This window comes from Anas acuta, chromosome 5 (assembly GCF_963932015.1).
Source record: "Anas acuta chromosome 5, bAnaAcu1.1, whole genome shotgun sequence".
NCBI lineage: Eukaryota > Metazoa > Chordata > Aves > Anseriformes > Anatidae > Anas > Anas acuta.
This window is the reverse complement of record NC_088983.1, coordinates 58,223,406-58,250,963: the sequence shown is the minus strand read 5'-3', so window position 1 is coordinate 58,250,963 and position 27,558 is coordinate 58,223,406. Positions and strand designations below refer to the sequence as shown.

General features: G+C 38.3%; 1 long non-coding RNA gene across 3 annotated transcripts in view; it reads left to right on the top strand.

Annotated features, from left to right (window-relative positions):
• The first annotated feature begins 16,333 nt into the window (after positions 1-16,333).
• LOC137857896 (uncharacterized) overlaps positions 16,334-27,558 on the top strand; it is a 193,512-nt gene continuing 182,287 nt past the window's right edge. The window contains exons 1-2 of one of the 3 annotated variants that reach the window (XR_011097363.1): positions 16,390-16,404; positions 16,704-16,834. This is a non-coding gene — a long non-coding RNA (uncharacterized lncRNA). Of the gene's footprint in view, positions 16,835-27,558 lie in introns of all 3 variants that reach the window. The other 2 variants (XR_011097362.1, XR_011097361.1) reach the window with 2 other exon arrangements.

Sequence of the window (27,558 nt, the reverse complement as noted above, 5' to 3'; positions counted from 1 at the left end):
AGCAGTGTCATAGTACTATACAGAAGCATTGAAGTTTCCTGTGTGTTTATATGGCCGATGCCCCATTTCTTTTTTATCAGTATTTGTTATCATTTATTTTGCTCTGCTTTAGCTGATCTATAAATCTTTATAACAGTGTTCTTTATTTTCTTAATTTTGTCATCTCTCTTATCAGCTTTTATCACCTGTTTGTGTCCAGTATGTTTGCTACTCTCTGCCTCTTGATGACTGCTCACCATTGGTTTTATTAACCCTTGAGTTCTCACACAGGCCTGGCACTTCAGCCTGTCAGGAGCTCACTTTTTTTCTGAAGCTGAATCAAATTCCAAAGACATTCCCATCGTACATTTTACAAATCACTATGTATGCTAGAGGCAAAAAATTAACCCATGCCCTGGAGAGGAAATATTCCTGGCCCCACATAGTAGAGCCCAACACAGAGGCTAGGCAGTAGCTGTGCATTTTTTCACTTCAGGCCCTTACCACTGTACTTCAGATCCATATTGGAGGGTCCTGGACTTGCACCCTGTGGGAGCTAACGGCAGCTTGTCCTGCCCTCCTGCTCTTTGGCTTTCATGCTTAGTGCCTGCGCATGTGGAGACACTGGACTGAAGCCCCCAGGCTCCCGTCACGTAAATCTCTGATCATCCAACAAAACATTTTACTACGAGTCTAGGCTAAATTAAAGGTGGTCAGCTAGCAGGAGAATATTTCATAGCTACACTGACAAACATGAAGCACCTGATACCTTGATAACGTTATTTAGCTATTCGGTGATATTTGACTTAAAGTGGCAACTTTTAAAACCTCATATACAGGTAGGGTATATTTGCTTAGAGAACAAATATTTTCTTCAGCATTTCAGAGAGAGCTAACGTTCCTCATGAAAGAATGTCAGCTAAAAAAGAGAAAGGGTTTTTTTCTTACTGAAGACTCTCTATAGTTCACCTATTTCCTTTGATTTGTTAGTGTTACTTTGTTTCAAGTAATTACATGGCAAAAAGCTTTGTACAGGCTAGATACCCAAAATCATATTAAAAAAATTGGACTGACCAAACCCAATTTTGGGGGGACAGCCTCAGCAAAAAGTACACTGTTCTTTTTAAGTGTTTACATCTTGAAATGTTTTGTTTAATAGAGACTTATGCAATGCAATTTCTAATGGCAACAGAGTATTTATTGGAACTGGGTTCTGTAGGGAAACAAAAAGCACTAAAGATTGAATTTCTCAATTAAGTATGAATTTTGAGACCAGCCAGTTAAAACATTAATCTCCCTTGTTAATAAACGCAGTATAATGCAATACTCTAGAATCAACCTTTGCTGAATTTGCAGTCTTAAATTCTTACTTAGAAAACAGGAGAAACTCTCATGTTCCTGAAGTTCATAGGAAAAGAACGTCTACCTGACTAAAAATTTCCGGATTATGTTCAGAAAACACTGGATATTCCAGTTGTAGTATTTCAGTTATTTCAAAGGTACATGCAGAGGATGCTCTGGCACATTGATATCAAGACTTCAGTAAGGGCTACGTACTGGGGTTGTGTTCTCTATAGCATACAGTTCAGCTGCATTCCAGAGTGTCTCCTGAGCCTGCTTTTTTGTTTGTTTGTTTGCGTTTTGTTTGTTTGTTTTTAAACTTCCCCTCTCTGCCTGGAATTAGTATTTAATGTAAGAAGACAGGGCTGAGCTAATTATGAGACTTAACTGAAATAATGGCTCAAAATGTGAACTCATTTTAGGAGCAATGTAGTGAATAGTCATGAAATGCATTACATTTTTTTAGTCAGGGGAAATTTTGTCATTGTGTGTTGTTTAACTTGGCCATTTTCTGGAAATAGCTAAGTACATTCCTGGCTCTTTTTACAGAGATCAATCTTTAAAAAGCAGGGTTGTTGTATGTTTTAAATGTTTTTATTCAGACTTACACTAAACTTGGAAAAAAATCAAAAGTAACGCAGCCAGATTTTTCAATTCAAAAATCTAAGATTGCTGTGATTCAATTTTTAAAATTTTCTCTTGGATACCAGTGCATTTAAAATTCTGACCTTTGTGTGAAAGCATCAGTAACTGTTGAGAAAAATTTTGCCTTCTAGTGGAAATGCTGCATTTCTGTACACCGTGCAGATTGCCTGAGCTGATTGGCATGAAATTCAATTTGCGTTAATCAGCCACAGGCAAGGGCAAAATGAAAAGACTGTGACCCACAAGGGTAGGATCTTAGGGTTATTTACAAAATTTTGCATCTGAGTAGTGTGGAAAACCAATGGCTAATGTAGGGTATGTTCTGTCTGATTCATGAAGTGAATCACCCTAATCCAACCTGGTTGTCAGAAGAATTCAGGCTGCGTTCCTTGAGTGGGAGGCCCTTCAGCTGTGATTTGACAAAGAACATAGGGTGTGATAGCAAGGGAGAAAATGCCACAGTGAATAAAAATTAAAACATTCCAACCTGAGCAGGTGTACGTGGCTCAGCTCCCAACACCCAGCTAACTAACCACTAGTGGTGTCACTGCACTGAGTAAAGCCCCAACGAGTGCAGACCTGAGGGGCTCGGCAACCTCTGCACACTGTTGGCTATGGCACCTGTTACCTTTGACCAAGCAGCAACTAAAAGTTCCCCTCCCACGTACTGCAGTCTGTTATTGGGTGGGAATTGAGCACTTTGGGGATTCTGAAAAAGGTGTCTTTGAGAGCATGGTTTTGACTTACATGAGGGAGCAATTGAAATCAGAGTTTGAAGCCTTCTTGTACAGGAAGGGCTGCAGAAATGCGAAAGACTGGGACTCCAACCTTTCTGCTCAAAAAAAAAACACCCCACAAACAAACAAACAAACAAAAAAAAAAAAACACAGAAGATGGTTAATTTAGCCTTGAAGTTTTCCATCATGTCCCAGTGCTAAGTCCAGGCAGGTAGAGGTACCTGCCCAACTTAACTATCCTTTGAGAACTTCTTCAGCCACACTTGGTTTCATTCCTCTACTTTCCTTTACTTAGAATCTGTACCAGTCACAGAATTTGTAAGAACTGCTGGCTGAAAAGTGTTTTAAAGATACAGAATGTAATTAGGCACTGCCAAAATTATATATACCTTTATTTCCAGCTGAGCTCTGTGAACATTTAAAATAGCTAAACATTATGATGATTGTTTATTGCATATGATATTGCATTTGGTGCTGCTCAGTGTAACTGTACGAGGATAAATATTACTGCTATCTTACTACAAGGAGATACTCATTTCCTCTATAACATTAATTAATCTTAGCTTCTTGTGTGGAGTTAATGCTTTGTTATTATATTAACGTGGGTTTGAACTCTGAAACATTGCTCTATCAATCACATTGCTAAGTTAATTAAGGATGTGAATTGATTTTTCAGATGGGCAGCCAAACTTACATGCATGTCCCAAGTATTAATTTTATTGGGACAAATTTACTTTTTTCCTTTTCCTTCCTTCCTTCCTTCCTTCCTTCCTTCCTTCCTTCCTTCCTTCCTTCCTTCCTTCCTTCCTTCCTTCCTTCCTTCCTTCCTTCCTTCCTTCCTTCCTTCCTTCCTTCCTTCCTTCCTTCCTTCCTTCCTTCCATCTTTCTGCCTTTCTCTCTGTCTTTCTGTCTTTCTGCCTTTCTTTCTGTCTTTCTGAAAACTGCTCTGTTGAGTTGAACAAAATGTTTCTTTGAAACCTCATGCTGAATGTTTTGTTTCAGTATCTTGTGAGAAAAGCAACGGGATTGAAAGGTACAGATCTGCTTAAAGAAGACATCTTGTACTAAGAGCTATGGGATGAAAGCATTCAGGCTGCAGAAGATGCAAATTCAATTTTCTCTTTTGTCTGGAGTAATTCCAGTGAACCATTTTCATAACAAGCGAGCAGAACATGAAGATTTCCATCAGGCAATCAAATCCCATCTTAATCTACAGATGTAGCAATGCTTCTGTTTTTTTCATTGCACTAGATAAATCAGAAAAAAAATGATACTCGTGGCACTGGAAGAACTTGGTCAATTATTACCTACTACAGACCTGGCAGAAAAATTTGTTTGCTAAGTGCACGAGCACTGAATCTGTCAGGCAACAGGACTGCACACACTCATGGTATCAATGAATTATAGCTTAAATCATTTCCTTTTAATTTAGTAGTGGAAGTCTCAGTCAGAACAAAGATGAGCAAAAATTGCTGCTGTTAGTATTTCTGAAATGAGGCTTCTAGCCTCTGCTGAGTTCTTTACAGCTGCTTGTCAACACAATGGAAACCCTGTAACTGATGAACTATAGAAGTAGCCAGAATTTAAATCCATTTGTATTTGTATGTAGGAAACTATGGCAGTGTTCAGAATATGAGAGGTGTAAAATTTACAGCCATGGAGTGGTAATGCTTCACATTTCAGAGATATACGATTTACTACAATAAACTATCAAAATGGATCATGGTAAAAGATGGAGACATGATACAATGGGAGAAATCTCTACTAAAGAAAACCGTGGGTAGGGGTCACTAACTTGAGGGAACTGCTTATCTCCTTTACTGTCTCCTTTATGTAACAGGCAGTGCAAAATGGCATTCTAATACCCCAGTGTGCCTTAATTTTTCCAAAATAGGGCTCAGATAGATGGGTGTATATGTCATTTTTTTTTGCAGTTAACATATTATTTTATTATTTTTGTGTCAGAAATGTGTTGCTTAATATATATGAACATATTAATAAAAACATAATTAGGTGATCTGAAAGGATGTTTTATTTTACAGACTCAAAAAAACATGGATGCAAACAACTTTTGTAAATGACACCTCTGCACTCTGCTCTGCTATTTATAAAGGCTCACAGTCATTATTGCAAAAGATTAATTCTGTTTAAATAGTCAGTTGAGCAGGACAAGGCCTTAGTGGGATAGTGTCACAATATACTAGGTAAAGGATTATGCCCCACTTAAGAATTAAAAACATTTTAAACCTCTACATAAACTTTTTTTTTTTATCAATAAACATGTCTCTGAGTGAGGGCCAGATGCACTCACAGGTCTTAATTGTTCAATCCAGTGACTAATCCCCACTTGATCAAGATTTTACGGACTTTGCAGCTGTCTAGAGAGTGACAAATTTATGATTCAATTGCAATTTCATCCTAAACTTGAAACTGCACGATCATTTGTGGGAATTAGCTACCTGATAAGATAACAAGGGGGGAAGGAGTGCACGTAATTCTGTGCAGCAGAATCAGAGTGTTGCAGAACTCTTTAGGATGCATTGGAAAGACACAAATGGCCGTTAAGGGATTAGCCCATCACTGATTGAGTGGCTGAACAGAGTTGAGGTTTACTAAATCACTGGAGTGGTAGGTCATTATCCTTGGATACAGGAGACAGTTGAATCTGTGTCCAAATGCATGAGCAGTAAATTGGAATGGAGTGTGCCAAAAATGAAAAATAAAAAATGCTGAACCCTTGTTCTTCAAGTATTCAAATTTCCAGGTCATACCCCAAGATTTTTTTTTCTTTCTTTCTTGGCTTAAAAAATATTTTTTCAGTGCTTTTAGTATCAGCATATTCTTGACTGTAATCTACTTTGAGCGTATTGCTTCCCCTCAATGCTATCAAATTTGTGCTTAGTTAACAAATGCTGAAACTTAGATAACATGTTAGAAACTGATTAGAAAAGCAATGTTAGGAGTTTCCCTCTCCAGTGTTGATGGCTTATGCCCAGTTGCTACTAAATATGTGGTTAAAATAGATGAGCCCTCCTCGTTTGGATTTTTTAATGATGACATTTTGGTAAATCTTTAATTTTTTTTTATGTGCTATTGAACTGAATTGATACTTTCCTGCAAGTTTTTTTTTTTGTTTGTTTGTTTTTTTTTTAATTATGAAGACTTATGAGACAGTACAAACTTTGTTAAAAATAAATACAAATCCAATATTTTTTTCTTAAAAGAGAAATCAAAAAACGCTGCAGGAATAACACATTACCCCTGTCTTCCTTGACCATGTGTTGATGCAGCTGATGAGTAAAACTAACCTCTGAGCAATTCCACATCAAGGAGCTGTGACAATATGTCCAAAGACTATTTGGCAATTCAAATTAATAGCTTAAAAATGTCAAATTTGGGAATTTGCTGTGCTGGCTGTGGCCTTTGGCTAGCCTGAGCAAGCCTAAGATCCCTTGGGGCTATTTCTCTATGAGTTGAACTTAATGATCTTTTTTTCCCAAGGTATAGATGCATTTAATGCTGTTCAATTTATCTCAGTCTAGAGGGGCACATAACTTCAGAGGGTCTCGTTTCCTGAAACATAGTACGTTTCACTGGAAATTTGTGAGACAGCAGATTAGAAAACAGTGCATTTCACTGGAAATTTGTGAGATAGCAGATTGGAAAATTCACCTACCGAGAAATCACGTTAAGTTTTGTCAAGCAATGAGCAATTTTCACTACCTAATACAACAATAAAATATGCAGTGCAAAACAGAGATGGAGCTGGAGGCCAAGGCAGAATATTATAGTCACAGTAAGTACATCTTTTCAACATAATTATACTTAACTGAGATTAACAGAGAAAGAAAGGTAAATGTGTTCGGCAGTGAAGGTCTTAGGCCAGGTAAGCTTACGTAACCCCAAACAAATGTCTCATTTTGTCTCACTCAGCAGGTGATGCCAGGAATGTTGATTTATTTCCCGGTGCTTTTGCTGTTTGCCAGTCCCAGTCAAAAAGATGAAAAACTGAGAACCACGGAGATGCCAGAGTCTTTGGGAGAATGATAATACCCAGAATAGACAGTAGAAGAATTGGGCCAGCATGACTCTCAGTGACTTTAGTGGGAAAAGGAACAAGATAAAGCAGGGGCTAGCATAAGTTTGGGGAAAATAAAATATTCAAAAGAAATGTGAAAAAGAAAAAAAAAAAAGAAAAAAAAAGAAATTCCAGATGACTGTTTTCTAGATTTGGATGTAAGTATTCTGGCAAGCCTGAAGGTTTAAATTAACTGAAAGGCTTTATCTGTGTTTTAAATGTCGAAATCCTTGGCCAGCTCTACTTTCTTAGATTCAACTGATGTCCAGAAGATTTGGAAACGTAGTGGTGAGTAGGACAGGGAGAACAAACAAAGAGGAAGGAAAGTGGAAGGAGAAAATCAATCTGCCAAATTAGACAGAGCAAAGGAACAGGAAGAAAAACAGGAAATAACCTAATAAAATATAGTAGAAAATAAATAACTTCCAGTGCCCCAACAATTTCCTCTCACAAAAAGTATTGGCAGTATAAAGTAAATTATGGATGAGTTTCTGTCTGGCTATGGCAGTAAGCTGTTTAGGGACTACATAGGGCACTCTCCTCCCCGCCACCCCCACCAAAGTGCAGATAACTGTATCAGGAACGAGTAAGAAAGTTGCACAGGTGAAGATGAGAGCAAAAGTATGACCCAAACAATGCAAATGAGTAAAGAACAGAATGGCTAATGAAGGTGAACTCCTGAGGTGCAAATTTTCACCCATTTTGATTAGTTCTGCCTCAGGAATTGGTGCCACTGGGAATTCAGAAAATCTGAAGGAATGTGGGTAACGCCTCTATGCCACGGTATCCTAATTGTCTGGAGATCTGTATCCTACATGTCTGCACTACAGTACGAAAAGGATGTAAAACGGTTGGAAAGTGTCCAGAGGAGGGCGATGAAGATGGTGAAGAGCCTGGAGGGGAAGACGTATGAGGAGCGGCTGAGGGCACAGGGCCTGTTCAGCCTGGAGAAGAGGAGGCTGAGGGGGGACCTCGTTGCAGTCTGCAGCTTCCTCGCGAGGGGGAGTGGAGAGGCAGGTGACCTTAATCACCAGTAATAGGACCGGGGGAATGGCATCAAGCTGAGGCAGGGGAGGTTTAGGCTGGACATCTGGAAAAGGCTTTTCACCGAGAGGGTGGTTGCACACTGGAACAGGCTCCCCAGTGAAGTAGTCACTGCACCGAGCCTGTCTGAATTTAAGAAGCGTTTGGGCTGTGCCCTTAGTCACATGGTATAAACATTTGTGTAGACCTGTGCGGTGCCAGGAGTTGGACTCTATGATCCTCATGGGTCCCTTCCAACTCGGGATATTCCATGATTCTATCATCTCTGGGGCAGCCACAGGCTCTCAGGGACTGGAGCAGAGAAGGGGAAGTGTAAACTAGTTTTATGAACTCTGATCAGAGGTACTGATTGTTATCCTATTTGGTAGCAAAGATGACAAAGGGACTCATTACCTCTCCTCCAGTAGATGAGCTCTCAAAGAGGGAATTTATTTAGGAATGATGCCACATTGCCAGCTGCTTAGTACTACTAAGATATTGTGTCTGTTTTCCCAGCAGTTACCTACAAAGGTACTTTACTGAGAGTAGCAAATCCTCCCCCACTTGCAGGAAGTTTGGCAAGTAAGTAATAAAATCTGTTTTCAAGTTGAATCCTCATTCTGCAGTGTTTACGGTTTTGTACACTAGAGTGTGATTTCAAAGAGGCTCAGAGCTTGCTTCAGCTTATTAAGTGTGAGTAAATATTGTAGCAGTAGTTATTTGCCAAAAACAACAGAAATACAATTATCTCGAGTGACTCCTTACTGAACAACCACATACATGATTTACTAATTTCACTGTGTTTATATTTGATCTTCTATGGAAGCAGAAAGCATATTCAGTTCAGCTCAAATGGAACTTAAAGCATGTATTTTACACCACCCAGTAAGTCATATGAAGCATTCCACAGGTGAATGAAAAGACAGCATTGATGGTGTAATTTATTTACATATATTTCACCCTATGTATAGATACTGTGGGATAAAGAAGAAAACAAATTAATCACAATTAATGTGAATCCAGACTACTGAATGCCCTTTTTGTAATCTTTAAAAATACACATGTATTTGAAGTTTCAAATTTATCATTAAGTGGAATAAAATGAGTATCTTTCGCAAAAAGAGCTGCTTTTTTTTGTTTACATCATTTCTAGTTTTAGAATGACAAAATGAACCAGGGCGTACCATGCTACGATTTCACCCGTTGACACAAATGAAAAGGATTGAACAGACATAATACATCTGGTTTACGACTTTTAATTGCCTTTGTGACCCAGTTCATACCAAATCCTCTCAAAGCAAAGTCTCTTTCTTTGTATGCATCATGGGGCTAAATCTCTATCTAAGATATGTTGCTTAAAAAAACACCACCATGTTAAAAAGTAACAATATTTCTTGCTCTCATAAATCTTTAGTACTTGCAGGTGACCTGAGAAAGTGAGAAGTGGAGAGTTCAGTTGTCTGGTGAATGAGCATGTTAAACTTTCCTAATAAAAGCTACTCCTAAAGCACCAGATTCTTTTAGCAATTAATCACTATACTGTTGTTTATTAAGAAGACGCCTGGAATTTTTTAGTAACTCAGGTAACCTTTCATGGTTTGATGGATACAAAAGATAATTGTGTCTACAGTGATTTAATGAGGGCTCTCTGATGTAATATAGTAGTCTGTGACTACTGACTTGGTGTCTCTGTCCTGGGAATAGGGAAGGGATATTGAAGGAGGGCATGTGTACAGAAACACACTCTTATAAAAACAACCTATTGCTAATCAGTTACAAGAAATACTTTTTATGTCATGTAGAAAGCCAGAACTGACTGCTGGGACAGTAACTCAACTTTACTAGTAGACTGGAAATCTCGTGGCAATGTGTAGCAGCTTCAGCAAAGACAGATTTTATTGAATTAAATACGAAATTAAAATTGTGGTCAGTACAATACGCCTTGGACACACAGCACTTTGACTTCTCTGAAATCTGAGTATTGGTGTTCTTTAATGGCAAGCATGGATTCTAAAATCCTTTGCTGTAACCAGTGGGTAAATCACTGCACATGCTGTGGAACTGACATCAGACGATGGTGATGACGGTTATTTTTGTAAAAATATGCAGGCTTATGAAATGTAAACAGTCGTCTTCATGGGCCAGGAACTAGATCTCTCCCTCATACACAGCACAGATGGGGTTTAACTGTGCAGTGTATCCAGCAGTGCCAGGATCCTATCAACAGTGTGACTCACGAGGGTGCAGGCTGTTAGAACATCAATGTAATTTAGCATTGAGACAGAAATAGGTCTCTCTAAAATATACTCTCAACTCCCAGTTTCCTGCTTTGTAATGTCTGCATTCAGGTAGTTCCTCTTTTGTACTCAACTGTTCAAGTGCAGTCTGACTTTAAAAAATGGCAATGTAAAAATATTTCAAGGAACCTGTTCCTTTAGTTCCTTTAGTTGTATGTGGCACATTTGGCACATTTACTTACAAACAATGCATTCCCCCCCCTCCCTTTTTTTTTAATTCCTAGAACAGTTAACCCTGAGAAAATTGAATACAATTCTTTTTCGTGCTGCATGATAGTAAGTATTTAATAGGTTCCAGGTGTATGATCTATAAGAAAACATTCCCATTCAGAAAACATTTGAATATCTGTGTAGTCTACACACTGCTCAGAAATGATGGATTTGCTGAAGTGCATTCCTGAATTAGAATCTGAGAGACTGAAATGAAGGTGGTGAGCTCTCACAGATGTACCAGAGCAATTATTGTCTGCTATAATGTCAAAAGTATGAGAAGTTTATCTTGCAAATATTAAGACCCAAATAAGCTTGAAAAGCTGGCAGTAGAGAAAGACAAGAACTTAGAGAAAGACACAGAACAAGAGGCAGTCAGCATATGAATCCACAGTGGTTTTTTGTATGCCCAAATTATCCACGGTAACTAGAAACTTTGAATACTTCCATTTTTAAGTAGCCAAGCAGGGACAACTTGAAGATGAATTATTTTCTGAAAGACATATGTAATGTTTTCTGAAAGTACTTATCTCTCCTATGAAAAAATGATAACATTTTCAAAGTATTTCATATTGAGAACCAAAATCAATGTTTCCAAATTCATAACCAGGAGCAGGAATTTTGGAGAAACCAAGTTTTACAGAGGAAATACATTTTAGATTATTCACAAGGACTCTGAAATACCTTTACCTTAACAACATTTTAACTAGTAATTTCTTCAGAAAACTATGAATTTCTAAATATTTAGGATGTATACTAGGAACCTAACGGTCAGCATGGATCCTAAAATTCACAGTGCTTGTCAGTCCAGGAAATGGGACACATATCAAAGTATTGGTATTCTAGAGACAGCAGAAGCATTAAACCCACTGGGGTTTATGAATTTTGCAGATTCCTTAGCTTCTCGGAGTTTGTAAAACATCTGTACCCACTTGCAAAGGCATTATCTGCCAACACTTTCCCAGCTTTGTCATTTTAGAGTGTCCCCAAAGCCAAGAATACCAGTTCCAGATCTCAGTAGGTTAACAATGAGTCTAATATCTTTTGTAGAGAAAAAACATCTGTAAAAACATTATGGTCTGGGAGCAAGATTGACCAAAACACTGTCCCAAACCAAAAAGGAAAATAAAACCTTAAATGCAGTATAACGTGACATCTATCCTACTGAACACATGGTAGGGTAACAACTGATGACCAGGTCATTTTCTGTGAAATAAAGGAGAATTTGATGTTAAGGATTTACAAGAAGTCCTGAAATGATTTTTGATGCTCCAGTTAGTATTATCAAATAAATAAATAAATAAATACATTTCAAAAAATCCTATCTTTTCCTTTACCTGTATCACCTAGATACTTCATACAGGTTTTCAACGTTAAAGTAAGATTTTGATTTGGATTTCAAACAAACATGAATTTTTACTGCAAGATGCTGGACACGACCCATTTCCATTCATCATTTCCCATAAGTGCTTGGGCCCTCTCAAGTTTTGCTGCTTTCGTGTGGGAATAGTCTTTGCATGCAAGAAACCTTAGGATCTGCTGTTACTGTCTTTTGTATGAGCAGCAATACATGCTGAAGAGGTACTTCTAAGAGATGCTCTTTACCTTTTAGTTACCCTATACCAGGACTCATTCCAAAAACTTCTTTGCTTATGAGAAATCTTTACTCACATGCATAAAGGTGTCATGTCCCTGAAGACCTCACAGTGTGCATCCATGCCTGTGCTGATGTTAGGGCAGAGGGTGTACGCACAGGGGAGGGCTCAGCATGCTATACATACAGATAATGAAAATGACAGTTACTCATCACCATACTCCTCCTGCAAGGTAAGCGTTTTCTTTTCTGCTTTACGGAACCTAAACCAATAGTCTGAGCAAGTGAAACTTTTGTCTTTCCATGTGAACCATGTAAGTGTTACAGTAGTTGGGAACCTGGCAAGGATGGATGAACTATTTGTACACAGATCACCTTCCACATCTTCTCCAGCATACTGCTATGTGACAAAATGGTTTATATCTTAATTTGTGAAATTTATTTTTTACCGTAAAACAAATGATAATGAGTAGCTCTTTAAGTTAATGTTTTATTTCCAGTGAGTCAAAGTTTTGGCATTAGTTTAAATGGAAAAAAACATTAATCCTCCCAATTGAAAAAGAGAGTTGTTGACTAGCTATGACCTGACAGAATTCATTTTCAAAATTGTTCACAGATTTTTCTCATCAAATTTTAAGTAATTAATTTCTCGTTATTGACGGCTAAGGGCTAACAATTATGTTTTCTATTAAGGTTCAGATACTGTGTCATTTGAAACATTTACTTCCAGAACCAAGAAGAAAGGCATATTTTAGTATCTACTACGATGCTTGTATATACATATATATAAGAAACTGTCACGTGTAATAGGAACAAACATTTGTTAGTTATATTTAACCTTTGGTTAACTAATAATATCATGAGTTGTAGTTCAGAGGAGGAAGAAATGTTTGTTCCCAGCTGTGTAATACAGACAAGCCTTGAGGGCTGTTGTGAAGCTCTTTGAATTATTTTTTTCTCCTCTGTCCTGCTGGGAAATGTACAGAAATTGATACAAGACCCCGCTATCATTCATGTGGCAGCAGACTAGGAATGACTGCTAGAATGTCCGGGACATGCTTTATGTTTAGCGCTGACAATCTAAGCAAGACAAATATGATTTATGGTACAATAGTTCAGATGGGGAATGAATGGAGATGTCGTGGTGAAAATATCAGCGTAAGTAGGTTATGTGAAGGAAGTAGGCTTTAAGGAGGGATATGAAGGAAATTTGGCATGTGGCAGATGGGAAGTTATTCAAATACAAGAGACAACATGGAAAAAGAAGTGAAGTTGAGAGTGGGAGAAAAATATGAAAGGGACAGTAGGACAAGAGGGACAGTGGAAAATTCTGTTGTTCCTTTCCACATATAACTAACCAAAAACATGTTCATAGCCTGAAAAGGTGACTAATGAATTTCTGGTGAATTCCGGTTTATAAGAAACTTAATAAAGTTTCACCAATTTCTCCACAAAAATTTACTTCAGCAGCTTTCTTTCCCTAGCTCATGTACAGCTTTGCTTGTCCCTTCCCAACTAATATTGCTCCTTGTCTTTTTTTCCCTGCTTTGCTCTGCCAGTAATTGAAGCTTTCTCAAATTATTTGTTTGCTTCTTCTCCGGTTAATTTTGCAGGTTATTGCATGATGATCAGAAACTGAGGAACCCTTTCCTTCAGCTGAGTGAGCCCTGTTATCCAGCCCCTCTCCCTTTGCAAGTTCTTTTTCTCCAACTTGTCAGCTAATGCTCATCCTTAGGCCAAGATGCACAGGGATAGAAATTATATATATGTAGTGAAAAAAAAAAAAGTTAAAACCAATTGTATGTAAAGGACTATTTACACAGTTACCACCCTTTTCGTGGTTATTTGCTTTTGTTGAGGGAGAGCTAACAACTGAATGACAGAGGTAAAGAACACAAAAGAATGACTTAATTTAACATCCACATAGATAAAATCAGAGATGGAAACATAAAAATACAACAGCTGAATCTACCAGAACTCCAGAAGAATAAAGTCTAACAGAATTGCCAGAAGTGTAAGCTTACCAGGATTTACATCCCACAGCAGCACACTTTGCATACGGTAAGCGCTGAGGCTTAGTTTACCCTGTTACTTAAATAACTCATTAAGGAATCATCTGTTTTGGGACTAGTGTAGCCATAAAATCTTTCTCTGCACTATTCTGAGAATGAACTTTAATCCATATCTTATCTTCTGCTTGAAAATGAACATCCTTTCTATTCTTATCATGTTTCTGCCTTTTTTTTTTTTTTTTTTTTTAATTTTTGAGCATTAGCCATATTCTTCTTGGCAGTTACATGAAGTTGTTCTTGCTTGGCTGTTTGTTGTGCTGAGTTACCTTTGAAATTCTTCCCTCTTTTTATGACTATACTCCAGAGGCCCTTTTAATAACCTGCCCAGTGCTAATACTTCCATGAAAGCCAGGCTTGCTCTGATACACTCCCTGCTTTCTCCTCAGCTTGTACAAATCTTTCACCATGATACAACACAGTTTATAGAGAAGAAATACTCAGATAATCATGCTCTACAGATCTGCTTCATGCTGTCAGCTGAACTGGCCTTGGATCAGGGGACAGCACGGAGACTATGATGTGCCTCCTTGCCCTCCACAGTGGATAACACAAGGGTCGTTTTTCCTTGTAGGCTCATCTGGGATGTCAGCGCCATTTTACAAACTGGCTTCATCAAGTTGTCTCTGTTGTGGTTCGATGTAATGTGGAGTGAAGTGTATCTGGAAACACTGCTGGTTTGGGAACACGCTCATTTTATTTACCTACCCGCCCATCATCTAGTCAGAATTTCGGCATCCCTGAGGGCTGTGGCAGGCGTCGCCTTGCGGCTGCCGGGCCACATGCACAGGCAGTTGGGAACAGGCGGTTTGCAGGCGCCACACGGGGCGGTCCCCTGTGTGTTTGCATTGGGCAGCGAGCGTGAGGAGTCCTCAGATGAGAAAATATATTCCAACGGAATTGTAGGTGTCTTTTTTTTATTGTTTTGTTTCTTAAAAAAAAAAAAAAAAAAAAAAGTTGGATAGATTTCCTAGCTTACTGGTGGAAAGTGGAGTTCTTGGCAAGCTGGTCCCTGTCAAGGCTTTACTTGGAACTTCCAGCAGATACTTCGGTTAAAAACCCTTAAATCTTCCCTTCTCTTAACAGCATAGTGCAGTAAGTAAAAGGGAAGAGTGTGGGTTTAAATGAGATTTTTTATTATTCTTTTTTCCCAGATGAAAATCTTCAAGTAACCTACGGAAGTAAAATAACACAGTCAGGGCTCACTTTTTATTCTGAGGGAAGAATGTAACTAATTGACCTATCTGTAATGCTTTTGGAGTAATGCCACTGAAAATATGTTCTTTTTAATTAAGCTAACCGGCTGATTTATTGGACCCGTAGCTCAGATTTTGTTGTGCTGAAGGGATTTTCTTGCGTTTCCTTTAATGATGAGCATGGTAGTCTCAGCTGGCCGAAGTAACCGCAGCGATTCTGTGGAGCCAAAAGTTGCATATAGGTGGTGTGGAGTGATTTAAAGATTGGTGATCCTTTCAGTTTATGGAAAGAAAAAAAAAAAATTAAAAAGTTTTTTTTTTTTTTTTTCTTGATTGTATCTCACTTGAGTGTGAAATTTTACTGTTTTGGTGATTTTAAAAACCCATCTGGGTGGATGGTGCTCTGCTGTGTGGTGAAGAGTAAAACGAACTCCATCAAGCTTTCAGCAGATCCCATGGAAGGATTTACGCTGGCTTCCGTGGAATTTGGGTGGGGCTTTGAGCATGTGAATTTCTTTTAGAAAGTTGTCTTAAAAATGGAGGACTGTACTTGTAAGAATAAGTGCTGGATGGAGGATTTTTCTCTCTGGCATTTTTGCTTTTTAGTAGTTACAAACAAGACTTAGATACGTTAGTAGTAGAAATGTATCCTAGTTAGTATGAAATATATCTGTTATGTTAAAAAACAATTATTGATTGAAGATGTGGTTTTCAAAAGAGCTCTTACACTGCTTCATGTCTGTTGGTCTGTGTGCTAATTGTTATTTTTTAATCAGGCTGTATTTGGCGCTTAGGTATGAAAGGCTATCTATTTTATCATGATAATTATTTCTGAAGTTTTTGTTTGAAAGCGTTTAACTGTGGCAATGGTGATTCCTAGTCACATACAGAAGGTGTTTGTTTTCCAACTGTGTTTAGCAAACATGAAACTAAAAGGATTTCCTGCCCTAAGAAGCATACTGCCTTGGGTCTTGGAGAAGGTGGTTTCCAAACAGCAGGACGGCTGCAATTGCACAAGAAGTGCTACAGCTGTATTAATCTGGAAGAACATCACAGTAAGCTGTGACAATGAACTTCAGCTGAAGATCTTTATCCAGATTTCTTTATAAAGACTGATTTTGTCAGTTAAACAGCAAAGCTCATAAGGGTCAGTGATTTACAAATGCATTTCAGTGTATTTCAATGTGTACTGCTACTTACTAGTTCCCTCAAGATGGAGGAAAAGTTGATATTTGGTATGGTTTTGTACAACATTTGAAATGAGTTGATATGCAGGAGCACATAGGGACTTCAATGATACTCTCTGATGCCTTGTAATTCACTTAATTTGCAGTGCTTCTATGTTACCAAAATTTTAAAAAATGTATAGAAGTTCCCTCCACCCACAAACGCTTGAATTTTGCAGCTGTGGTTAAAATAGTGACCAGATAGTGAATGCAATTGCTCTTGCTTTTTAGCAAGAGCAGCTGCCTGTCTGTGCAGTTGGCTAAGGCAGCCGGCGAGCAGGTTCTGTGAACTTGCATCTTGCATTCAGAGGCAGGGGTCGCACGCCTCGTTAGCGCTACCCAACTGCTCCCCCTTGTGCTGGCTGCTGGGCGCTTCGTTCACGCACCTTCCTGTTCCTAGGCTTGGTCTGGAGGTATCCCTTGGTACTTCTAAAGAAGTGTGAGTAGTTGATTCAAGCAATATACTTAACTGGTTTATTTTCAGCCTCGTTGCTTTCAGGAATTTCACACGGAGGGGATGCTTAAGTGCAGTTAAATGACCACGTGCATTCCTACATGCCACAAGTGGTCTTGGTGCACTTGTACATACTGAAAAAATGGTACTGAGATTACTCAGGTAAAAATGTCTGGAAAAAAAATAAAATTTTAAATTCATATTTAAAAAGAATGTGAGGGAGGATGATCTGTTATGAAAAAAATGTGTAATTCAGTTAATTTTTCCCTAATTGTAGGCATTAGATGCATGCTCTCTCTTTTACAAATATTTGATTATAATGCCTTTTAGGAGATTGGATGCTTCTTAATCCTGCATAAAATACTTATCTGTATTTTACTACAGGTTTTTGAGCTGCATGAGTTTTTTATAACATGTAACTCACAGAGCAAAATTGATTCAGACTGGGTCCTCCTGTATTTGATCTCACTAACGTTATATTTGGATTAACATTTTTTGTGAATGTGTCAAACCATTCTAATGTGTCTGGGACTGTGTTGATCTTTTTAAAGATTAATGGTTTCTGTTATATTTAATTTGCATTATATAGGAACAAGTTCTCAGTGATTGTGTCAAGTCTGCATTTGCTACTGTTAATGGGATACATGTGTATTACACTAAAACCTACGCTCTCAGTCCCTAAGTAGTTCTCTGAAAACTAGCATGTTTTTATGTAAAGCAGCAGCATTTTTGTCTATGTAAGCAGCTTTAAATATAAACATTTTCCAGCATAATTTATTATGTTCCTCTAATTCTTTGTCAATACATATTTTTTCATTAATGGTGTTCACAGAATTTGTACTTTCTGATTGAAAGTAATAAAATGTATTGCCAGTGTGTTTTTTTTTTTCCATACAGAAATAAGTGCATTTTTGGGGAAATACATAAATTCATGAAATCAGATAGCACTGACAGCACTTTGCAGATAGTAGAGATGAGGAGAGATGCAAATGCAAAGGGAACAGAGCCAGTGATGCTATCAAGGGAAGGATTTTGTTTTTAGAAGTGTAGAAAAAGTATTCAAAATGATATGGCTTATCAAACATTTCTCAACTAATGATTACTTAAAACCAAACAGAAATGGTTAACTAAATCAGCATTATATTCTCTGGATGTTCTTTATTTAAGACAGTGTGTTCATGCGGGCTACAGGCATGGTGTTGCTAAATGCTTTATGTCAGTTAATGCAAATAGTTGTACCCATTAAGCAGTAATGTTAAACAGGCAGCAGCCCAGAGGAGCACAGGTGTATCGGGACCTTTGTACAGTAGCCTTCCACAAACCAAAGCAGGTTTTCATTAATACAGAGTGGTCTGCTATCTGATGGTGTGCTGTTAACTTTTGGGGCACGGTTTCTCACAGTTAAAGTAATTTAGTAAATGACAAGTAGAATTCTTAAATGCTTTCAATGGATTAATGCAATGGGCTTTTTTATTATTATTTTTTAAGATAAAGGGGATATTGCATCCATTTGGTGTCTTTACTGCTGGAAAAATAATGATGAGCAGAAGTTTTTTGTGTTACCTTGGTAAGAGATCCTCTGGAAGTCAAACACTATTAACTTTAACGAAGTAGCTTTGATGGCAGGGAAGAGACAGCTGATACTACACTTCCCTAACAATAAACCACTCTGACAGATAAAAACAAACATGTGTGCAATAGCATATAGCGTTTCAGAGAACGGAGCCAGAAACTAATGTAGACTGATGTGATCTTTGCATTCTTTTATGGCCTGTTACTACTTTTGAGATGGTTACTTCTGAAAAGAAGAAAAAAATAATTCTGCTTTTATGACAAATTGATATCATCTTGCTAAAGTAGGCAAAAGCGAATAGCTGGAGGTCCCTGATATATTTTTGAGCTGTAATCCTTGGAAATCAGTTCTGATCTTTTGCGATCATTTTGCTTAAAATTCTACACTGCTGTGCTACTGCTGCTAACCTAGTCAGAAGGAAAATACTATTTTGTTGTGGTGATGTGCTTATTTCCTCCTATCTATATTCTGCTTTCTTTCCATGAGCTTGTTTTCTTCTTGCACTCAACTCTGGACATGCTAGAACTGGTTTTCATTATTTTCATCACAGCTAGAGAAACATTTTATTTTTCACTTAAATCTCTATACTGAGGACAAACAGACATGGCACACTTGCTGAAAGTAAATAATCCAAAAAAAAGGAGGAGGGAAATACTTTTTTTTTTAACAATAGCTTGCCGAGTGTGAGTTATCTCAGTTACAGCAAAATGTGTGTTAGTCAGATCCCAGGAGCAAACGTGCCAATTGAAGTTTGTCTTCCCAGTACAACAATTTGATACAAAACTTTTCTAAAGGCCTCAGTAAATACACATCAGTAGTAATTGCTGTTTATTTCCCCAGCTGAAGACTTGACTTTTTTTTTGTTTTTAAGTGTTTGTGGTTCAATGGAACTAGAAAAAGACAAGCGCTTTATCAACACGGACACAGCCTTGGCTGTAGATAATGACCCCAGACATTCATGTCATGCACTGCATGGATGCTTTCTTTCATTCATGCTGCATATAAAAAGACTCGTTTCCTTTTCACCCTTGAGTTCATGGCAATCGCACTTCTTTTATCCTGCTCTAAAAGAAGGCCAGGTAAAAGGTGCATATAAGCCAGGAACCCACTCCTGCTGTTTTGGTGAGCGGCCCTTGTGTGTGCTGGGCAGCCTGGCTGAGGCAGCAGCTGCCTTCGCTGCAGTGCAGTCTGGTGTTAGGGCACTTCAAAGAAAAGTGAGCTGGTCATCTACGCCTAACCGGATGACATGGGCATCTGAGGGGCAGCACAGGGTTTTGGGGTGTGATGCCAAGAGTGGAATTTCAGGCATGTCAGAGCCCCTACAGCCAAGCGTCTTGATGCTGAACGCCGCTGTGTTTAAGTCCTGTTGTGATCTGAGCCATGCTGCCTGATGCGTCACTGACGGTAGTGACATGACGGGAATGTCTGCCCAGTCCAGTTGCTGCTTTTAAAATTTAATAGCAAAAGCAGAGTATTTATTCAGGACAAGCAGTGTGCAAAGATCAAGGATTAATAAATAAAAATTTTTAAAATCTTGTAGCCAAAGCTGTTTTTAGGACTTGATGTACCCTAGTAATTAAATCTATGCTGTAACCATGGCCATGTACTCTAGTCCTCTTTAGAGCAGATTTCTGCTGCAGAGTTGGTGTCAGTCGCTATTTTCATTTGCATGTGTCTCGTGAGCTGCTTTTCAGGTTACATCTGTCTCATCCAGGCATCAGAGTCAATTTCTGTAGGCTGTACCTTTCTCATGAAGACAGGCTCTTTTAAACCAAGAAGATGGAGCAATTTGCTCATATAAATTGTCAATATGCCAGAATTTGCTTGCTTTTACTGGTAACGTTACCACGTCTTGTGGAAGCACTGTTCTTTGGGCAGGTGAATTCATGGACTTGGCTCCTCTGAAGGCAGGCGTGGTGCTGTGAGGCAACTGATTCAGCGAGAGGTGCACTGCCTGGCTCAGTAAAAGGGCACAGCCTGCCTGCCGAGCACTGCTGCTCAGTGGTCATGAGCAAGGCGTTTTGCTGACAGAAACGCAGGCTGTGGTGGTACCGCACCAGCGGGGCTCTGTTGGTCTGGGCCAGGAGGTGCTTGACTGAAAGAGCTTCCATGCTTTGTGCACAGTGGTCCTGTGCAGCCAGGGGCAGGGCTTTGCAGCAGTGCAGTGGGTGGGAAGATGGCCCAACACCAAATGCTTTCAGCCTGTCTGCTTCTGCACTGGGAGAAAGGCTTTGTGAAAGGTTCTGGAGCTGCGGGTGGAGGCTGCCACAGCAGTGTTAAAACCAAACTGTATTTTGTGCCACCCCATGCCTTCTGCTGAGCTTTTTGGTGCTTGTATGTGCCTTCTGAATATGTGGGTTGCTTGCATGCAACTACACAGGTTTGTTTTGTTTTGTTTTGTTTTTTCATTTGGTTTATTTATTTAACTTAGCAAAGGCTACTTTTTTATTGAGAATTACCTATTTTTGTAACTAATTTTTTTAAAAAAAATGTTTTGGATAATTGTAGAACACATAGTAATAGATTTAAGTGGAATACCCGATTTATGGTTGTAAAGCACAGAAACTAGGAAGTCTTACTAAGTCTGCCATTTTTCAGTGTTAAAAATAGATAAGCTTGGCCTCAAAGATTTGATGCAGGGAAGACTCCTATATTCTCGCTTTGTTCCCTCCACTTATCAGGATGATCCTTTTCCTGAGTCGCTCCATACTTCCTTTTCCAGGATGCTTTATATACAGGAGGTCCAGATGTTAGTTAAGTCAGTATCTGATTTCCTGAAATAGATAATTTAATGTCTATACACTACATGTTTCTTTTCAAGGCTCAGAATTACCTTTATCACATGGTAATCTTGTGTTATTTCATTTACAGTATTTTAGTTTTCACGTAGTAGCTGAAGTTACATGCACTCAAGACTTTTGATCTATTGCTTTGCCTTATTTTGACTGCAAACTTTCTGGAGGGGTATGGTTTATAAGAGGGACAAACTGATTTCAGTTTGGCACATGGAGAATGCAAATATAGTTGGAGATTGCACAAGAGCTGTGCCCTCTTGTGTTCACTTAGAAAAGCAACTAGGGTAAGAAAAAGCAAGCCTGAAATGAAGTTGGTAGGAGCTGTTATCACACATCTTCAGTCTGATCATACAACAGGTCTCAATCTACAGAAGTACGTGCATTCTACATTTCCAAAATGTGATGATTTCTCCTCTTCTCTGCCTCGGGCAGTACATGTTAGATCATTTTAGTTTAATTTCAAAATAAAAGAAGCCAGAGTGTAAAAACACAAAATAATTGACTGCAATAATATGTAAAAAGAGTAAATATTTGCAAAATCATAATTGGGTCAATTTCACTCCCCAGAAAGGTATCATACAATATGTATGATGATGTGACAGTAGTAGAAGGTTTACAGATTAAACCTTACAGATAACATTGTGTCAGTTTTTTTAGAAAGTGATTTGTTATGCTTCGTGCTTGGCCAGTGAAATTGTTTGATGATAGGAAAGCATTCAGTTAATTAAATCCACGTTGTGTTGTGAGTTAACAAATACGAGCACCAAACAAAGCTGCAGTGAATTATGAGCTTGGCTTGTTTCTAGTGGGGCTCTAGGTAGTTGTAACTTGTCTCCAATAAGCTAAAATCAGCAGCAAAATCTGTGATTAGGTTGTTTTCATGTTTGTCAAAATATATTCAAATTCCAGTGTAGTTTATTCACAGATGTATTGGAATACACTAATGCATGGTTTATTTGTTGTTGGTTTTCTTTTTTTTTTTTTTAATTCATTTTAAAATACTAACTTGAAATTGATTTGTCTGCTGTGCACCTCCTGCCATAGGCTTTACTTTTTTTCCTGAAGAGAACTGCGATATGTGTAAGTCAGGTCTTAAGCTTACCTCTTGTTTCATGAGGATAATATTTTGGTTTGTGTGAAGTACCATTATTTTTAAAACAGTACTGTTATTGTTGAGTATGTTGTGTTTTTTTTTGTTGTTGTTGTTTGTTTTTTTTTTTTTGTTTGTTTGTTTTGGTTTTTTTTTGTTTTTTTTGTTGGTTTTTTTTTTGGTGAGAATTACCATTACAGTGGATTTTTTTTTGGTTTTGTTTACATTCTGACATTGCTGAATATCTATGTATCAGTGCCATGTTATTTGTAATACTTAAAACATCTCAGTAAGGATTCATTTAATGTAGATCAGACCCTTGCTTTAATGGTTATTGGTGCAGTGGGAGGGAATCAGTCTGGAAAATAAATAGTTTGCTTTCTTGGGATTATGATATGTAAAACTGGAGCGGCTCAAATGTGATTTTGGGTGTCATTAGAAATCAGAAACAGCCAATTTGGCTAGGTCTCTGTGAACCTTTTGCCAAGTCTAATCTGAGTTTCTTGTCAGCCTGACTAATTTCAGAGGTTTTCTTTTGCAGGAAATTGTATTGTTTACTCGCCGTGTGGGGACTTCGACCCAGATAGAGCATGTGCGTATGAAATGAGATCATTTGCTGGCTTGGAATGAATATTGTTTAATAGCTTAGGTTGGTACTCTGGTTTAAAAACAACAGCAACAAAAAACTGAGATGTGGGTTATGTAAAGGACAGATAAATCTTGAAGTCTGAATGAACTGTCAGATACTATGGCTTTTTAGTTTGAGTGGCAATATTTGTGAAGAACTTTCACATGTTCTTACAAGAAGTATAAGATATATACCTACTTGAGAGGCTTAAAAGTCATGTCCATATTGATAGTGTATTTATTTGAGCAGTCTTATATGAAAGCATTTTCCTGTTTGGAGCATAACTGATGGATCAAGGTGTAAAAAAAAAAAAAATTCAGAAGAATAGAAACCCAGATGGCATAAATCTGATAATTCACTTTACTAAAGATACCTGAGATAAATGGAATGGCTGGACCAAGAAAAAAATAGTTTCTTAATAAGGTTACCCATATCCCTCATCTCTGTTGGTGCTGCGTGCATGGCCAGGTCAAAACAAAGCTAACTCTTAGCTTGCTGTTTATTTTCTTTAATTGTAGGACAGCTTTGCTGTATTTCATTAAGTGAGAGTCCAGCTCTGGGAAAATCACTGTGTCTACTAGAATACTGCTCAGACTGAATCCTTACAGATGACACTTGTAGATCACATGTGCTGTAGCAAAAACAAAAACCGAAAACTTGATGTTATTGGCAGAAACATTCACCGTAGTTTAGTGCTAAGGATATGTCAAGTATAAATCATTTGTGATCTTTGCTTTTGTTACAGAAAGCAAAAGCTACTTTTAGGCATTTGTTTCCTACCAGAACCTAGCAGCAATGAGGTTTGGGCCTCATGGTATAAATGTAAGGCTTGTTATACTTTGTGTGTAACCAATGGAGTTAAATTAATCACCGTTCTGAGCGCTGGTCTGGGCTTTCTGTTTATATCATGGTTTGTATTATTGTTTTGTGGCCAGTTGCCTTGGAGACTCATGTGATTAGAGGCTCCAGCTTACAATTGCACTTATTTACGTACAACCTGTCTATAAACCGTATCTCCTCAGAGAGTTCAAGGCATCCCCACTAGCTCACACTGTGGGAAGCCACATACCTCCTACAACCATCTGGGACAAGATTTCTTGGGAGGAAGCCTGGTTCACATAGACCTGAGTGTTTATGTCCTCTCCTTCCAAAGCTTAGTATTTTCTGTGGAAGCCTGGCTTACCTGTAAGGCAAGGATTTGCAGTCCATTTCAGTGTTACTGTTTTTTTAGCTTTGGGAGTATTGGACCTTAATTGTCCTACTGTGCTGGATCCACTGTAGCCACCTGCTGGGGAAATTATGGCCACCTGGCCTACTTTTGACTATATTCCTCTTCTAGGCTGCTGTTTTGAGCTGTTCAAGGCCTGCAGCTGAATAGAAGGCTATGGTACCTGCCAGAGTGAATGGTGAGTTTTTCATCCGTGCTGCCAAGATGTTTCTGTCTGAGATGCTTTCTGTAAGGAAAGACAATAAACTGCTGTAAACATGAATTCAGAAAAAGGTGGGATAGGAGTGCCACATCGTAGGAGTACGGCATGAGTATGGAATTGGAGAACTTACAGAGAAGATGTAATTTTCTGTATAAATCTGCTTCTTTGGCTGTTTGAAAGCAGTTAGATTTGGATAAACTATTTCTCCAGATATTCCACACAATCTCTTTCAGTTACCCGCGTGTAGTTAATCTGATCATATAACCCTTTGCTCTGATCCTCCTGATCCAGTAAAGTTAGAGTATTCGACATTGCTCTGTAGTTAGATGAGCATCTAAAACTTCTGGGCTTTCAAAGGACAAAAAATATTGCTGCTGAGTCCCCAAAGTGTCGTTCAGTTCTAGTGCTTCTGATGAAGAACTGTTAGTCTGCAAAATGAAAGTCACTGACACTGTGGTAAGTTAAAAAAAAAAAATAAAAATAAAAATAAAAAATTATTTCAAAGCTACCTTGTGTGACTTGAAATGTGACAAAGTTGTAAGACCCTGAGAAAGGATACAGTGGGAATGGTAGATGCGGCAGCCCATTGTTTAGTGTAGATTTTCCTGAACAGAGAAGTTTGGAGTTTTTGTGAAATTCAGGGGTAATTGAAACCAGTTCCATATTACCTGAAAAAAAACATTGAAAAATCGGTATCAATCGCCTATGGAGTATAGCCACTCAGTTAATTAGAGTATAAACAACTATTTCTAAATTAAAGTGGAAAGAAATAGTCTTATTTCTGAAATATTACTAAAGATATGGGAAAACACTTTGGTGTTTTGGTGTCTTGAGACTGGACTATGTGATCTATGAGTCTGTATGATCCTTAAACAATATGCATGCTTTGTGTATATATATCACTTCAGAACTGATACTCAACATTGTTAGATGCTTTCAGTAGAAACCCCAAGGGTCCTTTTAATCTTTATCCTCTGAAACAACTTGTTCTGTCCTTTAGAATTTAGGGTTGGCTTGTTTGTTTATTGTTTTATAGAAATAAAATTATATACTGCAACGTTGTTTTCTTCATGTTTTGAGCTTTCTCAGTATTTTGTGATATTCTCAACTGGTCAGACTTCTTGGTCCATTTAAGCATAATTATAGCAAGTAGAAAGAGCTACAGTAAAATAATATTGTACTATACTACAGTCATTTTCAAATCAGCATTAACTATGATAGGCTTTGTTTGGTGACACAGACATGATCACTTGGAGTAAATAGAAAAAAATGCATAAAAAGAATGTTAGATGTGATCAGATGCATATCCTTGTTGCCTTCAAGTGTTTAAATGCAGGGATATAGCTGAGTAGAATCCATGTTCTCAACAATATAACTGTGATCCTGAAATGTGGTATCTGCTGCTTTGATTTCAGCTCTGTCCAGACTGCATACTCCATTTGATTTTGGAGCTCTGTAGATACTAGAATTGTGTACTTCAGCATGCTCCCCCCCAAAAACAAACAAACAAAAAACAACAACAAAAAAACTGCCCCCAACTTTTTTAGTCAGGGGCGTGTTTAGGGCAAACCAGGTGCAAGAGCTTTAGGTGGAGGGTCTGACAGTCTTGCTCAGGGAGCTCCTGGTCAGTGGTTGGAGGATCAGGCTCCCCACAGCATATAGGAGTTACCACCACTGTCCTTTGAAACGTGCCAGAGGAAAAGGAAAACGACAACTGTTTATCTCAGTCTGACTAGCTGGAACCAATGTCATAAAAGTGGGAGACCCTGCTTCAGTTCCCTCTGCAGCTTGGCAGGAGTGTGGGGTTTTACCCCCTGCTTTTGGGGCCAAGTGTTCTCAAGGTCAATGCTTTAGTACATAGCTTTTACGCCTATCTTTTATAGGACATAATTGCAATTCTGCTCCCACTGTGCTACTAGTTCGTACTCTTCTTTCATATGTAGGTCTGTAAGAAATCAAAACATGTACGTTGGTGTTAGAAGCAGCTTTCCTTTCGCCTACATACCCAGATTTGATTTATAATCTGGATGTTGTCAGCATCTGACTCTAATTAACTGGATAAATGAAGTTGAGAAGATCTTGACTGAATTAGCAGTTGAAGAATGCATCTTACCAGAAGCAGATGGAGAGAAAAACCAGTGTGTTTAGTTTATGGCCATTCCCCTGGTTTATGGCCATTTCCTATTTTAAGGGAAAAAGTTCTGCCAAATCAATTCTTGTCAAATGCTAATTAAATTATAGTGATGATTAATCCTGATATAAATACATTATTTCAACGTTTAGGAGAGTTATAAATAGTTTGAAGACTTAAGAGCAGTTGTGAATACATACTTAATCTGGTGTGCATTTGGGAGAGAGAAAATGCCCATTAGATAATTCAGTGACAGTTTATATAGTTTAATTTATCCTTAGTAAATAATGTTTGTTGTTCTTAGCCTCTGTTGTAGATAGAACTCAACTAAATCTTTTTGTTGCTGAAAAATTCCTCATAGTGACATTTATACTCTTCTCTTTAACATGTTACTTTTCTTTCTGGAGATCTTAGAGTTGTATAAAAAAACAGCAACCGTTGCCATTTCCAGGCTGTGTAAAAAGAAAGTGAAGCAGGAAGGTACTCCTGAGGGTCACTGAACAGGCTCAGAATAAATTGGGTGTCTACTAGCTAGTTCCTCCATCCAGTGCCTTAAATGCTGGGAAAGGAGTATCCTTTCATGGCATTTTCTGCTATTAATACTGCAAATGCTAGAAAAGCCAGCAAGTAACCCAAGTGGCTGTACTACCCAGCATATAGTCTTATTCTTACCTTTGACTAGTACATGAATAATGTGGGGGGGAAAACACTACTGTGCATTGATTTAAAAAATAAAATCCCCAACCTTACTTTCAGAATGTTTTACCCACTGCAGGGAGAGCTTAGCCCCTTACTCATTACTAGTGAAAAGACGTCCTCAAAGAGGTAGCGTGCCTTGCTGAAGAGCTGTTAACACTGTTACTATGCTGCACAACTTGTTTTTTCCAGCCAGCCGCTCTGGTCACCAGTCAGTGCTCCTCAGGAATGTGTTTGGAGGCAACCTTTAGGGAAAGCTCCATTCGGGTTCCAGATTGATGAGGTAAAGCAACAGACCTTAGCATTTCCTTAGTCCATCACAATGGCGCCTGCAACACCTCAGTTCACCACTGTGCTGGCAGATAC